Source organism: Sus scrofa, chromosome 1 (assembly GCF_054392235.1).
Source record: "Sus scrofa isolate SSC_HxYL_T2T_F1_AM1 chromosome 1, Sscrofa_HxYL_maternal_Yorkshire_Landrace_v2.0, whole genome shotgun sequence".
Taxonomy (NCBI): Eukaryota; Metazoa; Chordata; class Mammalia; order Artiodactyla; family Suidae; genus Sus; species Sus scrofa.
This window is the reverse complement of record NC_139383.1, coordinates 120,070,098-120,087,191: the sequence shown is the minus strand read 5'-3', so window position 1 is coordinate 120,087,191 and position 17,094 is coordinate 120,070,098. Positions and strand designations below refer to the sequence as shown.

Genomic DNA, 17,094 nt, shown 5'->3' with positions numbered 1-17,094 from the left:
GTGCAGGTCCTGAAGCAGGAATTTAAAGGAAGTCCCCCAACATCCTCTCCTGAGATGCTCCCCTAACATAGCGCTTTGCCTCAGGCCTCTCAGACCTTCCTCCTTTGCCCCGTGAGAGGGAGTGTCGTGCCAGGCTCTGGGCAGTGCCTTCTCCCCACACCTTTTCTTTGACAGCTTGTACACTCCCTGTGGTCCCCCAAACTAGCCCACAACCCTACCCCAAAGCTGCCCATGCTTTGAAGAGATTTTTTTTTTTTCCATACCACCCACCTCAGCAGGCATCCTCTAGACCAGACCAGAGATGGGAGAAGTTTTTCTGTCAAGGGCCAGACAGTAAATATTTCAGTCCTTGCAGGCTCTCCAGCGTCTGTGGCAACTACTCAGCTTTGCCCTTACAGTCTGAAAACACATGGAGACAATATATCAACAAAAAAACTTTGTTGTGTGGCTGTGTGTCAATAAAACTTTATTCCTCAAATGGACAGTGTGTCAATGAAACTTTATTGGCTGTGTGTCAATAAAACTTTATTCCTCAAATGGACAGTGCGTGGGCCAGGTGTGACCTGTGGGGTGTAGCTGGCTGACACTTACTCTAGAGGAGCAGTGCCCCATCTGGGAACCAGATATTAGTGAGTTCTGCAAAACTTGATGGAATATTTCAAGAATTCTGACAGAAAAGGTGCATTTTCATTCACCAGAGTGGCACAGATTAATCCAAATCTCCTGGCTGAAATCGTATCAGGTATTCACTTTGAGAGCACATGCCTCCCGTGGTCTGACAAACAAACATTGGGAAACAACCATTAAATACAGTTAAGTGATCAAAATCTTTCAAAACATAAGATCCATGATGAGGAGCGGGCAGGTAATAAAGTGGTCCTACCATCCATATGGAAACGGGGCATCTCAAAAAGCACCTGAAGCAATTCTGGAAGATTCCCTCAAGTAGCTCAAAACGCTTTTAACGAAGAAGAACACCGTATCCTAACATATGAGTAACACAAGTCAGTATGAGAAAGCCTTACCACCACAATCAATATTGAAAAGGGATATTTCGAAGATTCACAGAGAAAAGAAACATTTTACAAATCTGTCAGAGCCAAAGGCATTACCGACCCAGGCCCAGACTTTCTAGCACTCACTGAAAAACGAAGAAATTCACAGTACTGGTGAGAGAAAACCAGAGTTAGAAGACCCTGCTTCTCTTGATGACTTGCTGGTCATAAGCAGCAACTCAGCCAGGATAAAAACCTTCTCCTCTGACTCTTCGGTGTTAAGACAGTACTTAAACGTTCCTTGAATCAATGAATTTTTACATCCATGCTTGCTGTTATAAAAGATTCAAAAGTGAAGAGGAGATGATCTTTGCCTTCTTAGAGTTAATGGTCTAATAACGGAGAACATAAAAGGATAAAGACATAAATAATACACAGCATCTATATGCAGGCACTGTGTTTGCAGGTTTCCACTCAGTATCCTTGGACTCTTGTCTTAGAAAGCATATACTCTAGCCTTCTTATCTAGTTTCCCATCTCCTAGCAGATCTAGAGGAGGTGATTTAAAAGATGGCAGAAGAAGAAGCCATATGAGACCAGTGCAATGTCAATGTCCCACCAGGAAAGGAAAGCTATAGCCTAAAAGGGGCTCCAGATGCTAAAGATAGTACTAATATCTGTAATTATTCCAGCACTGCCTGCAATGAAAAAAAGAGAAAAAAAAAAAAAAAAACAAACCACTGAAAACAATATACATATTCATCAGCAGAGATGAATAAATGAATATGTGTCTATACTATGGGAAATTTTGCAGTTCTTTTTAAATGATTTTTATTTTTTCTACTATAGCTGGTTTACAGTGTTCTGTCAATTTTCTACTGTATAGCAAGGGGAACCAGTCACACATACATATATACATTCTTTGTTCTCACATTATCATGCTTCATCATAAGTGACTAGATATAGTTCCCAGTGCTATACAGCAGGATCTCATCGCTTATCCATTCCAAAGGCAGTAGTTTGCATCTATTAACCCCAAATCCCCAGTCCATCCCACTCCCTCTCCCTCCCCTGCAGTTCTTAATAAAAGAATAAATTAGATTTCTCTATACTTATTAAAGTGAAAGCCAGGATACATTTTGAAGTTGATCCATTCCTTACTCCAAAAGTGTGTTGAAGCAAATTCTCGCACATATCAATAAAAATGTTTTCCTCCATCAACTAGTACTTGGTCTAGGGAAAGAAAAAAAAAAAAAGTGTGTCCTGTTTTAGGAACATGACTGTGCTCAGACCTAAAATTAGGCAAGACACCCAGAAAAGCTGTAACTTCTAACTTTACAAAGGGTGGCCATTAACAAAAGGGACTCCAATGGAGTCCCTAAAATTGAATGTCTTACAGGGTGTGTGGAAAGCATAATGACTCGTGAAAACTAAACGAATAAACTTGACAGAGACATCTTCTGCATAAGGTAAGGCCCAACTTTAAATATCAGAAGATGCTTTTGCTAAAAAATAAATCCATGAAGGAAAGATTATATGAAGTACTCAAGGAAGAACCTATATATCTCCCAATGGGTATATTAAAGAATACTTGCATAGATGAAGTGTGTATGTGTATATGTATAAGTAATTTCATAAATCTTTTTAAAAATTTCATGTATCTTTCCTGTAAAGCATAAATACTTGTGTTTGTATATAAGAATCCCATTTTCCTACTGGCTTTCTTTAAAAAAACAAACACCCAACTGATCTTCAATAGCTCCTAATAGTGTAGTTTTGAGATTCTTAGTCTTTCTGCTGAGAAATTAATGGTCTATAAACAAAGACTAAATGTATCAGAGAGACAGTCTGTATATTCGGGGTTTCACTGGGGAAGCAGTGTTGTATAGTGGAAAGAACATCATCTTTAGAGTCGAAGAGACCTTTGTAGAAATCCTGGCCCCACTGCTGTGGCTTTGGGCAAAGCTCTGAACCTGTTTCCTCATCTAAAAATAGGAACAGCAGCACTTCCCCTGCACAATCATCCTGCAGGATGGAAACACTATATATGAAATGTCTGGGACGACTCTCAGCACAGAGCATGCACTCCGTAACTGTCACCTACATTATTATTTCACAAACTGCTATTTGCGACAACCATCATCGCCAAAAAAAGAGAAATCCGTTCTGATCAAAGGCATACCTAACATGTGAGTGTGAAAAGTGAAATGGCAAGCTGACACCACCACACAGCCCCTTTCTCGTTCATGCAGATGTGAATCAGGACCCTAAATGCTGGCTGCTGGGCTTCTCAGGCTGGGTCCAAACCACTTCAGGCAAAACCAGGGCTTTCCAGATGAACACACTGTCGCCCTTTAAAATATTCATCTTCCCCTTCTACTCTTCTTTCCAGTGGAATGGAGAGAGAGGCTGCTTCTCTAGGCTCTCTCTCTAAATAATAAACACAATCAGGGGGCCTTCGGGCAGGCGTGACCCATGCACTAAACCAAGGACACACCCTCGTGACCCCAAGGGCAATTCTGTCCATCAAGGCAGCTTCAGCAAGACCCCAGCTGTCCAGGGGCTTCCCCAAGAATTCTGCTTCCCCACCTTCCGTAGTCTGGCATCTGTTCTGAAAACCCGATGGCAATAGGAATACTGAAAACTCTGGTCTGCAGAATGCTATAAGGTCTGAATGCCAACGACTAGTGCCATTCAAGCGTCACTTCTCCCAGAAAAGGCTGCCCGGAATGAAGATTACAACTGCTCAATCTAAACCTTGTTTAATGGTGCACAAGGTATTTAAGTTGAAAGCCAAGGAGATTCAGAGCTTTCCAGTGGGTGTGGGGTGGGGGGGGGAGGCAGGTAGTTCTCCAGAGAGCGTGTTGTGTGCAAAGAGGAGTCATGTCAGCATGGGTCCTCCTTAACCAACACACGGCTATTTAAGTAAGTGCTAACCTGCAGTTTTGGCCATCATGATTTATTGAGGAGGGTGGTATGAATAACGTGGAGGACTTGACCACTGGCCCTCAATTCCTCTCATTTAGCCTGGCTGTTCTTCATCATAAAAGAGTCTTTCTCTAAATTAATGTGTTTTATTTTAAAAGTGACATTCTGTACTGGCTTGTGCTTAAAGGCAAATTACTCTGGATTTCTGGTTTCCCAACCAGGCTGCGAGGGGTCCAGCCCACTCATGGTACTGGAGAAAAATCTAAATCGGAGGCAAAAGCTGACAAAATCCACCATCCTGACCTGGGGTCCACAGGTGTGCCATTCCCCAGCAATGGCAGACCCGTTACAAAATATGGGGACCCATGCTCAGTCACTGGGCCTTATCCATAGCTCAGCACTGGGCCCAGCCTCATCTACCAGGAAGCACCCCAAATACGGGTGCCTGCATGACCCAGGGGGCTCTTCACTTGGCTGAGACCCAAAGCCAGTAGGGCAGTGAGTCAGTCTACTGCTTTTCCTCGCTCAGCACTCAACAGTAAGTTAGGAAGGGCATTCCCATCGTGGCTCAGAGGAAACGAATCTGACTAGCATCCATGAGGACACAGGTTCGATCCTTGGCCTCACGCAGTGGGTTAGGGATCTGGTGTTGCCGTGAGCTGTGGTGTCAGCCAGTGGCTAAAGCTCTGATTCGACCCTTAGCCTGCTAACCTCCATATGCCTTGGGTTCTGCCCTAAAAAGCCAAAACAAACAAAAAACCAGTAAGTTAGGGAAGGAATGAATGATTGACACATGCGGCTCCCAGTTCATATCTAAACCCACTGTGGCCCTCCCCTGGTGTATGTTATTGGGTGAGCAGAGCACCTCCCAGCTCCAAGTCTCTGGCTACCAGAGAGCTCCAACAAGCCCCTCGAAATCTCAGAGTACATATTTTCTCACCTGCAAGAGAGCTAACATCGGCCTCCCAGGGGTGCTGTGTGGTCCAACCAGCAAGGTATCTATCGCAGTGGCTGGAAAATGGAGAAGTGTCTGCAAATACTAGTTGTTGCTAAGACAAGTACAACTCCTTAGCTTGAGATCTCCAGCAACTCTTGATCACCAAGAGAATAGCAAGCAAACCCCAGTCGTCAAGACCCACCGTGGTGGACCATATTCCCTCCCCCACCTAATATCTCCCTCCCTCCCAAGATGAACCATCTACACCAAACATATATCTTTTTATTAATCCTTGAACATGTGATGTCAATTCCCATCCCTTTTACTTATTTTTATATCATCCTAAGATACCCCCATCTTCATCTCAGTTCAGCCTGTCTAAATTCTATCCTCTCCTAAAACAAGAGTATACTTTGGCCATGGAGGGTCACACAACCCCTGCAAGAGGCAGTAAATGATGCAGGGTAGGGGCATACGACACAGTCTGTGCCAGTGAGTATGTTTTTTAAGGATTCACATAGGCCCTGGGGGAGAGAATGTTGTCCTTTTTCCCTTGGATCTCTTGCTGGAGAGGAACTGCCTGAGAACAGAGAAAGGCCAACTCAGAAACTCTTTGGCTGTCTTTTTGTTGTTGTTGTCTTTTTAGGGCCGCACCTGCAGCATATAGAGGTTCCCAGGCTGCCGGCCTACGCCACAGCAACACAAGATCCAAACCGCATCTGGGACCTACACTGCAGCTCCCAGCAACGCTGGGATTGAACCCACGTTAGGTCCTCATGGATGCTAACCAGGTTTGTTTTTGCTGAACCACAATGGGAACTCTCTCTTTGGCTGTCTAAATCTTCCCCGGAAACTTCCTAGTTATGTGAGCCCATTAATATCCTTTTTTGGCTAGACTGAGTTTCAATTTTCTCATCAAACTCAGAAAAATTATGACCAGTACCAATACTAATAGCAGTTCCATTTGAAAGCAAAAATATTATGTGAGTGTGTTTATACGTCTGATCTTTTAATTCTCCACTTTCACAGGTGGAGACCTGTTGAAAAGCAGAGAGTTTTGCTAATTCACCCAAGGTCACACAGTAAGTTCCAGTGTTAAACGCCAAGACTCCCAGCTTAATGCTCCCTTCTCACCCTATGCCACTGGAGGCCCTAATCTGAGTGGATGGCTTTGGGAGGCACAGGAAGGGTTGGTGGTCTTACAGGGCCCCGTTTTCAAGAACCGACTTAGCTGGAAGGGGCTCCATGGCAAGAGTGCACAGCCCCGAGGATCGAGGAGTGCACTGTTAGAGAGCTCACTTCCCGCTGCCCTTCACTCCCCCTTGCAGCCAGGCCAAACTCATGATGAGTGAGTTTGATCAATGAGAGCACTAATGAAATTGCTTCAAGTTCTAGAGCTTAAACTTGAAGCGTGAACCTTCAAACTCAAGGTAAGTTGAATGCCTTTCAAAGACGTATGACCCTGCGCCCTTTGGAAGTTCCCAGAGAAAAGGGGAAATACACATGGTCCGGGGTGGGGGGATTGCATCAAACCAAAACCTATTTCTTATTCTGACTTAAAATGTATAATAATTTCTCACTCAGACGGTAGCTTTGGAGAAGGCAAGAGAAGTGATTTCACAGATAACGGAAATTCGCTGTTTATTTTTTCGCTGTTAGTATTTCTGAATGAAACATCGGACCTTACTTACGGTGTGTTATTAAAAGGGTTTCCTGAACATTATTTTATCATGGCCTAAGGTGTGGAGGTTATTTGGAAGTACAGAGCATTTGTTAAAAGCATAGGTAGAGCCACACTGCCTGGGTTTGTATCCTAGTTATACAATTTTCCAACTGTCGTGACCTTGGGCAAGTTAATTAACCTCTCTAAGCTACATTTTCCACATCTGTAACACAAGGGTAATAGCAGGACCATTCTCAGTGAAGTGCTATGAGAATTTAATAAGTAAGTAAAATGCTTAGCACTGTGCCAGTCAAAAAGATATTAGCCCCTTTTTTGTTGTTATAAGTAATAACATTGTTAATGTTGTTATTTTATGTCATTATTTTTTTTTGTTTTGGTAAAACAGTGATTTCTTCAGGATCTACGGTGGTATACAGGTGGCATTCCGCCATTCCTGAATGGCCTCAGGCTGTTTCACAATTTTTCTTTTTTTTTTTTTTCTGATTTCTGTGGTTCTTTTGACTCTGTAAGATTTCAGGCTGTGAGCCATTACTTCTGTCAGCCTGGACGTTTTTTACATTCTGCTTCCAATTTCCAACATAAGCCAAGCTTGTGAAAATTATGCATTAAACAAGATTCATATCATGAGGCTTTGCAGTAACTCTCTCGGCCACTAGAGGTCTACCCCCCATTCATGGGTTCACTGCTGGTCTGTCCTGAGTTCCATGCTTAAAACAAACCAAATACATAAGATAATGCAATGATTTCCCTAACTTGGTATTCAGAGCTGTCCACAGTGCAGTTCAGATCCACATTTCTAACCTCCTGGTCCACTATTTACCACATACAAACCATCACTCCCAGACAAAGCATATTCTACTGTTTCCCAAATTGGGCCTTGGGCCTCTCCATCTCTGTGCATTAACACACACTATCTGCCTCTACTAATAAACTGACATCCCCTACACATACACATACACACACACACAATCCCCAGTGGTCTTTCCATCTATTTAAATTCTCTTCATCCTTCAGAGACGGATCAGGCTGTCCGTGTACCTCAACTTACCAGGGATCTAGCCTCTCCTTTGAACTCAATGAACTTTAGATCTGTACCAATCCCTAATGAGTGCTATACTACATGTGACAGATCTCAAACGATTACTTGTACCTTGATTTAGCACAGACGCTTTGCCTCTCCAATGGGACGGTGATCTCCTGAATCCACAGAGGTCTTTCTATCCCACATGAGTGCCCAAGAGCAATAAAAGGAAGGTCTGACCATTTATTGAGAATCTCATATGTACCCAGCACACTGCTGGCCATTTTATAATCTTGACCGATCTGCCTATTAGATGAACAACTCCACTGCCTTTGCAGAAATTGAGCCTTGAGGACATAAAATTATTTATCCAAGGTCACACTGTAAGTAAAGCAAAAGCCAGAATTCAAAGCCAGGTGTGACCCCAAAAGCCATGTATTTTTGCCCCAATGAATCACATCTATTTAGCATCACACATAATACCTCTTTAATAAATATTTAGGACTTGCTTGAATAGTAAAGGTGCAGCTTGTGCTGAGTATCTGGCAAGATTAGACCACCAACCGACCAATACCACGTGTCCCCAGTCCACAGACCCCTTGAGTCTTCACGTGACAACTCAGGCAGCTTAGCAGCCCCCAAACAAGCCAAGGCTACTTAAAGATGGAAAAGCCTCTTTCTCTGGCTGGAGCAGCTCTGCAGACACTCTGCCTAGCCCACCCCTGTCTACAGGCTGCAAGGGATCTAATGATCTTCTCAGATGAAAACCGGGGAGGTGAGAGCCACAGAGAAGTGACAAGGCAACTGTCAAAGAGTCCATGGAGGCTCGCAAGCACATTTTCCCCGCGAGGAGCTTTACAGTTCCAGCAGCACGCCGATTCTCCGATTCAGTTAGCCATAATATTATGAAAGACGCTGCAAACAACTGGATTTCATTTCAAACAGCATAAATTAACAAATTGCACATGTGCACACAGCATCTGCTAACCTAATAATTAAGATATTTTAAAAGTCACCTAATGGCACCAAAGTCAGGAATAATGGGATAATTGTTACAGTGCTTAAAAAAAAAAAATTTAAAGACATATAATCCAGTCACCCATGGAGCGCACCAAACGGAAGGCTGCTTTTTCATGGTCTCTTGGAGCCCCGTGTTTGGATTAGCGTGATGTGAAAGGCAGCAACTGCTGTTATGTAACTAAACCCTGCATATACAGTTGTCAGTCTGGGTAAATTTAACTCTGCAGGTTTAAGGCAGAGCTGGCTTGCCAGAGCAGAACTTAGGAAACAAGGAACATTTAAAGACACACTGCCCCGTGGACCACGGGGGGCAAGCTGGCCCGGGCGCTGCTGGAGAAGGCCAGCGCGGCCTGCCTGTGCCATGCCAGGGCGCTAGCCCCCCACAATAGCTGCTTTGAAAACAATGAGGGCTGACAAGAGCATGGTTGTTCAATTACCAAGCTGCCTGCATTTTCTCTCTCCCTCCATGGCAATAAAGGCACTTAGGGGGCCTACTGTAGTTTGGAAGGAAAGGCACTGAAACCCAGAATCAGGGGGAGGCTTTAAATAACAGGTTGCTTTGCAGCAGCAACACAGTGGATCCACATCCCCAGGCAAGCGCTCCACTGAGGCCATGGCCTGGCCGAGGCTGCCAAGGGCAGAGCTGTGGCCTGCATTCCAGGCCTGGCCGGGCACTTCCAGCCGTGTGGTTCAGAAGGACCCCCACTCGGAGGTCACTGCCTTGTGCCTCAGCTTCGCCAGCTGCCAACTAAGGATCAGCATTAACTCTCCAGGGGGTCCTTCCAAATCTATCGTCTGCCCCTACCCCCACCCCCACCCCAGCTTTATGGGCAGGTCTTTATTCATTACAGATAAGGAATCACTCTGCAGGGGGACTCTCATTCTAAACTGGGCTATGTCAGGTGAGGCCAAGAGAAGAACGTCACTGGGAACTGTCAAGATGTCAAGAAAGATAAATGCACGGACCATGTTTCCCATTGTCACTCCCCAGCAGAACTCATTATGAAGTGGGTCTGCCCTGGAGCCCATCCAAAGAGCCTTGGTGAAGAGGCTCCCCCAATAAGATGGTCTCCCTGTGCGTTTCCCATGACCTGATGGTGAGGGGTATGGCCAGGAGAGACCCCACTACCCCATAGGGAGCACAAGTGAGGCTTGAGAGCTGTGCCGGTTTGTCTGTTGTCTGTTTTGTGGGGTGTAAGGGACACATTCTACACGGACAGAGTAGGCTGGAAGAGATGCTGAAAAAACTCCCTGCATGGAGATTTTCCATCCTGTTTTATAAACTCAACGGGGCGAGACTAAGCAAGCCAGCGAGCTCCTCACCTCAGGCACAAAAATGTCAAGGAGGCCAAAAAACCTAGTGATCAAGATAAGTAATATTTTAATACAGGGGTGGGGGAAGGACAAATCGGGAACTTGGAATTAGTAGATGCAAACTACTACACAGAGAGAGGATGAATGGCAGGGTCCTACTGCATAGCATGGGGAAGCACATTCACTAACCTGTGACAAACCATAATGGAAAAGAATATGAAAAAGAATGTGTATATATGTATAACTAAATTGCTTTGCTATGCAGCAGAAATTAACCCAACCCTGTAAATCAAGTCTACTTCAATCAAATAAGTTAAAAAATAAGAATAATACTTCGGAGTTCCTGTTGTGGCTCGGCAGGTTAAGAATCCGACTAGGTTCCACGAGGATGCGAGTTCAATCCCTGGCCTCGCTCAGTCGGTTAAGGATCTGGTACTGTCGCAAGCTGTGGCATAGGGGACAAATGTGGCTCCAATCTGGTGTTGCTATGGCTGTGGTGTAGGCCTGCAGCTGCAGCTCTGATTTGATCACTAGCCTGGAAACTTCCCTCTGCTGCAGGTGCGGTTCCCCAAAACATAAAAAATAAAAAATACTAACAATATTTTAATACAATACTTTATTGAAGTTGTTCGGGAAAAAAATATCATGAGAAAAATATCAGAATCTTAAATAGAGTGAGGAGCAGAATGGTAATGACCAGCCAGCCAGATTCTTCTACAAGAGAAGGTCTAGTTCGTGTGAAATAAACTACTACAACATCTTCTGATCCCACTTTAAATTTAGATCTAGGAAAATAACCAGGGGAAATTACCGCTGATGACTGATCCATGTTTTCATCTCTGTCACATCCACATCTGCATTTGCTAAACATTCTGATCATGGATATTCGGGAATGAGCACTGTTTTGCAGAATCGTGCTAGTGGGATATGTCAGTAAAAGGGGACTGGGCATCTATCTGCTGAGGCCAGACTGTGCAGAAATTCTCAAGGATGACTCCCAGCAAAGTCTGTGTCCTGGAAGGAAATATTTTCCAAACAAGATTTATTCTACAATGACAATTCTTTAAAAAAATTGCTATTCTAGCCTTGATAAAGCTTTGGCCTGCATTATATTTTCCTTTAAAAAGAAAGGACGGTTCTATATGTAGCTGAAGGTTTACTTTTTGGAAACCTAATTCTGACAACACCACCTCTCACTGGCTCCCAACTGCCTACAGACTTAAATTCAAATTCCAAAGCCCAAAGTAATCAAGAGCCTTACTCTCTGCACGAATTCTACAGGATTTGCCTTTATTCCCCTTTCGTCCGGCCTCGTGCCAGGAGGCCTGTCCGTTTGCCCATCTCAGCTTTCCAGCTCTCCTGCCTCTGCCTACGCTGTAGCCCCCTAGCAGCAGAAACCCCCTTCTCTCACCTGCCCAACCAGCTCACCTTCTTTAAATCTTATTTATTCCTCCAATCTCAATTCTGTATCTGCCTTCTCCACGAAGCTCCAGAGCTCTGCTGGGTGCTAAAGTGTAGGTAGTAAGAAAGAGCTCCAAGTCGCTTTTGGCTTTCAGTTTAACCCCAAATTAACAAAAACACGTATTTGGCCAAAAATGCCCCAGTGTCGAAGCATGCTGATTCTTCCTTCTTTGCCCTCGGGAGTAGCACCGTTGAGGGAAGAAAAGAAAAAGAAAAAGAATAAAGCTCCTTTTCCTCACTGATTCTTCCTGGAACAAAGGAGGTATTCAATAAATGAACACACAAACAGATTCAACTTCTAGTGAAGATGAAGTATGGAAAAGAGGGTGTCCAGCAGGGCCAGATACAGATGCAACACGAATGTTCTCTGGATCCTGAAGAACACAGAGAAACACACACCACTCCTGACTCAAGCAGGGAAGGCTAGAGAAATTCCATTTCAAGGCCTGCAGCTTAACAGAAGCCCCCAGCTCTCCGGGGCCTGTGCATCGACCCTGGGCAATTTGCTTCCACGGCTAAGGGCCTGACGCTCAAAGCCCGATTTTCCCTGAGCAGAGCAATTCCAAACCATCTTAGTCACACAGATAGAAGGTGAAAGTATATCCCAACCAAACTACTGGGCTGAGGTCGAGTTTATCAAACCAATTACACCAAGATGTTATAGGAAGCGGGGGAGGGAATGTAATCACATATGACAGGGATAATCAAAACCGCTTACACAGTAAATCAGGAAACTGATAAGGGGCTGACAACGGCCTATACCTGACTGAGGAATTTCAGGCTCAGATTCCCCAGGCTTGTAAAACAGAAATAACAACACAGAACAAGCTGGGCGGTGCTGCCGGGCACCTGGGAGCCTCTGGGGTTGAAGGATGGGGGTGTGGAAGGCCTGAGACTGAGGGGTGGGAATGGGCACAGGTGCACCCTGGAAAGACCCACCCCAAGACCGTGGCTGGCAGGAAGTGGTTTCTCGTTCCACTGTTCAAAAATATCTTCATGGATCCTGACCTTGGACCTCACAGACATACAGCATGAAATCAGGGGGCTCTTTGGGGAGCAGAAAGAGACAGAAGTCAGAGCTGTCCATGGCAGTGTGGGCTAGTGGCTGCCCAGCGCTATCGGCAGAAGGCAGGGAGGAGAGCCACCCAGCACGGTGCTGGCCTAAGCTTTCTGAGGAATGGCCTAGAAAGCTAGGTAGGCCTCCTGGACATACGGGAGCGCCCACACGCTGGGAGGGTCTCTCTCTCCTTGGGGGACATGGCCTCTCAGGCGTTCAGCGAGCCAGCCAGATGAGGCAGGGCCTGGAGAGTGGGGTCACTGTGTATCCCAAATAAAACAGTAATACATTAACTTTGGGGAACACACAGTCACTGCAGGATCCACGGGGCCTGAGTAAAAGCCAACTGCAGGAGATGCGTAATGAATCAGTGACAGCCAGGACACCAAAATAGAGGCCCTAAATCCAGCCATTGACCTGGAAAAGGAAACAAATACCTGCATCTTCAAGGAGGGGCCTCACATCCCTCCGTGCTTCACTGGGCTTTGTTCCCCCCTCACAATGTGGTGCCTGGAAACACCCTAACAAGTTGGGCTGACTCAGGGCACAGGCTTAAACTTTATCAACCTCCGTGACAGTCGTGATTTGCATCGAGTTCAATGCTGTCCTTTTGGCAGTTGTTGCACTTAATTGAGTGAAAAAAGCTGTCAGTCTAAAGCCCCAATCCCAAGGTAAATTCACTCTGAACTAACCATCTGCCAGGGCTTCTCCCAGGGTAGTCAACACTTATCAACCAGAGGACTGGATTCACTTCCTCATAATTAGATCATTCCTGAATTAAATTGGCGGTCCCAGGAAAAAAAAGAAAAATGCAAAGTGTGTTCTGAGACCAGAAAGCAGAAGCCGGCTGGTTTTTTAACAAATGCAAGAGACTACGTATTTTTTCACAGCGATAGAGCGGCACAATAAATGATTTTTCTAAATCAGGCTTCACCACCACTATTATCTTCCATGCCACCCTGGTAATTTACATTCAGGTTTTTGTTTTGGAAGCTGAGGCATTAAGTCTTGGAGGCACCATGCACAAACCCAAAGGATGGGTACCTATTGTGTTCAGACACAGGTGCCCCAGCAAGGTCAGACCAGGTTGACCAATCCTATGCTATGAATGTCAAAGTCTCTGTGAATTTCTTGGCACATCCACAAACCTGCTGCTTATTCAAAATAAAAGGAAAGAATTACAGACCATTCCTTCTATCCCACAGTAGCTACAGTGGTTGCAAAGGCCTGGGGTAAAGGAGGCAGGTAGAATAATCCACTAAGAGGCAGGTGTGGAGCCGAGCCCCCAAAGCAAAGCAACCACGCTAGAAGCAAAAAAAAAAAAGGAAGAAACAAACCCAGGGTGGGTGGGATTCCAAAGGTTTCTCTGTAAACATGATTTCATTCCCTGCCAGTAATTGGGTGATTTGCCTCTAGTCAGATTCAGTCCTGTGGGTACTTAACTGCACAAGGATTTTCCAACACTGCATATTAACTCAAATTTTTCCAGGAAGTATTTCCGAATTAACTAAAGTCTTTGATAATTCTATTGTTCTTCGGCACTTGGTTATCATTACATTTCTGAGGAGAGAAAGACAGAAAATAGTGAACCACTGTCTCATGGGGCCTCCTCCAGCCACCGGCCAGGAAAGATTAATGTAACTCAAAATAGAATGAGACCAACTCATTTTTGCCTGAATATCCAGATTAGACATTTCAATGCCCACTTCTGTCAGGACACGATGTGAGAGGTAAGATAAAGGAAGATGGACGGAAACAGGGAAGGAACCAGGAGGTCCCCATAATACCACAGACTAGAGAGAACCTAAGAGATGATCATATGTAATGTCTCACACTTGCTGGATTTTAATCGTCATATGGGAGCATTTCACCAACATGGGGTTTTCAGGCCCTCCTTTGAAAGATTTTGATTCAGGAGGTCAGGGCAGGCCTCAATCATCCATCCTGCTATACAGGCTTACTGGAAGCCAAAACTTAGGCTCAGGCACAGAGACCTGAAGCAAAGCAAAAACGTCAGAGACACAAAATCAATCGTCTCACGATGCAGTGATGGTCTGGGGTACGGTGGAGGCGCACATTCCTACAGCTGCACAGCCTGGGAAGAGGGCACAGAGGGCAGGGTCCTAACACCCTCACAGGGATGCGAGGTGTGACTGTGTATCCACGCTAGGCCAAAAGCCAGAACTGCCATCTCTACCAAAATGGAGATCCATAAAAAAGCTGCCCCCTTCATGAAAGATGCGCTGCAAAAACCCTACTCCAACCCAGGGAAGTGAAAAAGAAATGGGCCACCTACTGAGAATTCCAGGTGGGTCAAAAAAAAAAAAAAAAAGTCTCCAATAAGAGGCTGAAATCCTACACCAATGCAATAGGCAAATGTATCCAGGTTCTAAATTTATACTACCCTTGAGCCATAAGATAGGGACACTTCTACAGCTCAATATAGACAGGATTCCCTGATGAAAATTTCTGATTACAGATGAATTCACAAGCAAAAACTACACAAGGAAAAGATCCACTATGCATGATATACAAATAAAAAAAATGAGCACTATAAGAACTTGCTATAATAGAGTATCAGAATATTATGCCATAAGAGAATATTAAGGCACGTTCTTATAAAGTAAGCTACTTGACATTATTCAAGAGGTTAAAAAAAAGAAGAAATAGGATAAATAATGAAGCAACAGAATGCTATGGCAAAAAAAAAAAAAGACAAATTTGAAAAAAAATATTCTAGAAAGGACGAATATTACTCATTTAAAATTTAAAAACTCAAAGAATGTGACCTGAAAGACTGTGTTTGGTATGTCTTCATTCATATGAAATTCAATAAGAGCAAAATTAATCTATGACGATGGAAATCAGAATATTCAGCTTTGGGGGTGGGCATCATCTGGGAGAGGCTGTTCAAGGGAGCAGGCAGTGTCCTCTGGGTGACAGTCACAGAAGTGTATTCACAGGTAATGTCATGATTACTTCCTTGCATGCACAGTAAACAAGCACTTTAAAAAATCCAATCGGCAGTTTAGCCGCAATTAGACACAGAAGATTTGTGAACTCAAAGAAAGAAGCAAGGACATGGCCCAGAATGTGGAACTGAAATACAGATAAAAGATATGAAAGAGAAAAGGGAAAGAAAATGAGATCTCACATGTATCTAAAAAGAGTGTCAGAGAGAGAGACAGAGAAAAGAGACAATGTCTGAGAATTTCCAGAAAGAAAGGAAAGCATTATCAGAATGAAAAAGCATACCAAATCCTGAGCAAAATGAAAACATAAATCCACGCCTAAACATATCATAGTGACCCTGCCGAACAGCAAAGAAGGAGAAAATCGTAAAAGCAACCAGCAAGACAAATTACCTATCAAGGAGCAACAATTTGACTGGCAGCAAGCACGTCATCTGCACAGTCGGTGCCTCCTACAGGTCAAAGGCCACTGCCAAGTTGTTGACAATGCAAAGAAGGCACTTTGAAGTGATTGCAGGGAGAATTTTTCTCACTAAAGCCTTCCATATTAAAGGGATCTTGCCTTCATTTCTTCAACAGGTTTTTAGTGAGCACCTACTATGTGCCGGCCTGGTCAAGAAACTTCCCTGCTCTCAAAGAGCTTAAAACTTTGGGTCCAGGTGAGTGATGTGGGCTGTGATAGCAGAAATGCAGGTGCCCTAGAAGACCAAGATATATATCTTACCCAGAGGAGAGAGGTCAGGGAATGCTTTCAGAAAGAAGCGAATCCAAGCTGAGGTCCATCAGATGAACGGGATTAGCTAGGGAAAACTAAATTCTGTGAGAGCAGGGGCTTGTCTGAGCAATGTTGAATCCCTAGGATTCAGAACGGTACCTGGTACCCGGGAGATGCTTTGTATATGCTTACTGAGTAAATGAATGAGCGGCTAGGACACAGGTGTAAGGGAAAGCAGGTGAAGGCGACGAAGCAGTGCATGTTTGAGCACCAGAGTTCAGCAGGGCTAGAGAACAGGATACATATGTGAGTATGGGGAGGTGGAGCAACGGCATGAGGCCAGAATGCTCTACAGGGACTGATTTAGGCTGCATGAAAGGGTTTGGATTTTACTTTAAGAGTGGCAGGAATTCAATGAAGGGTTTTAAGCAAGGAAGAGATATGTTAGATTTGCATTTGCAAAAATCACTTGGGTCCTGGTGTCAGTGTCAGGGAAGTTAGCACCATTCTATAACGAGGAAGGATACTTCCTTACCAGTAATATGAGGAGAGGCTTTCAGATTTCCACCCAAAAGGGCTTGAGGGAAAAGAAGGGAGGGAGGGAGAGAAATGGAAGAGGGAAGGCAGGGACGGTGGGGAGAGAGGGGGCTGGGAGGGAGACCATGCATGAGCAGGTCTAAGAAATAAACATCAAATCCTGGCTATCCACATCCTGCGGTGGGTGTGTTTTCCAATCAGCCCCGAGGCTTATGGCAGAGATAAAATAGGAAAGGAATATGTCCCCAGCTCCAGCTGAACATTCTGTTCAGGCTTTCCAATCTAAAAACTTCAACGTGCTGGTTGGCACTGCTGCCATTCTCAATGCTGTTAGCCCTGCCCTAGGCCAAACCCTGCCCCGGGCCAAACCCTGCCCCAAAAGATCAACACATCATAAGTGGGCCCAGGACAGGCTTGCTAACTTTACCAAGTTTGAACTTCCCCCGCTTCTTG

The 17,094-nt window shown here is 44.6% G+C and overlaps 1 protein-coding gene and 1 long non-coding RNA gene across 5 annotated transcripts in view; both read right to left on the bottom strand.

Moving 5' to 3' along the window:
* The window catches only part of RORA (RAR related orphan receptor A), a 765,082-nt gene that overhangs the window by 723,155 nt on the left and 24,833 nt on the right, over nt 1-17,094 (bottom strand). The gene's annotated exons all lie outside the window — the stretch shown is intronic.
* LOC146406326 (uncharacterized) lies at nt 668-1,255 on the bottom strand. The gene is made up of 3 exons (XR_014810184.1): nt 1,143-1,255; nt 884-984; nt 668-775 (listed from the first exon to the last, which is right to left on the bottom strand). It is a non-coding gene; the product is annotated as an uncharacterized LOC146406326 (long non-coding RNA).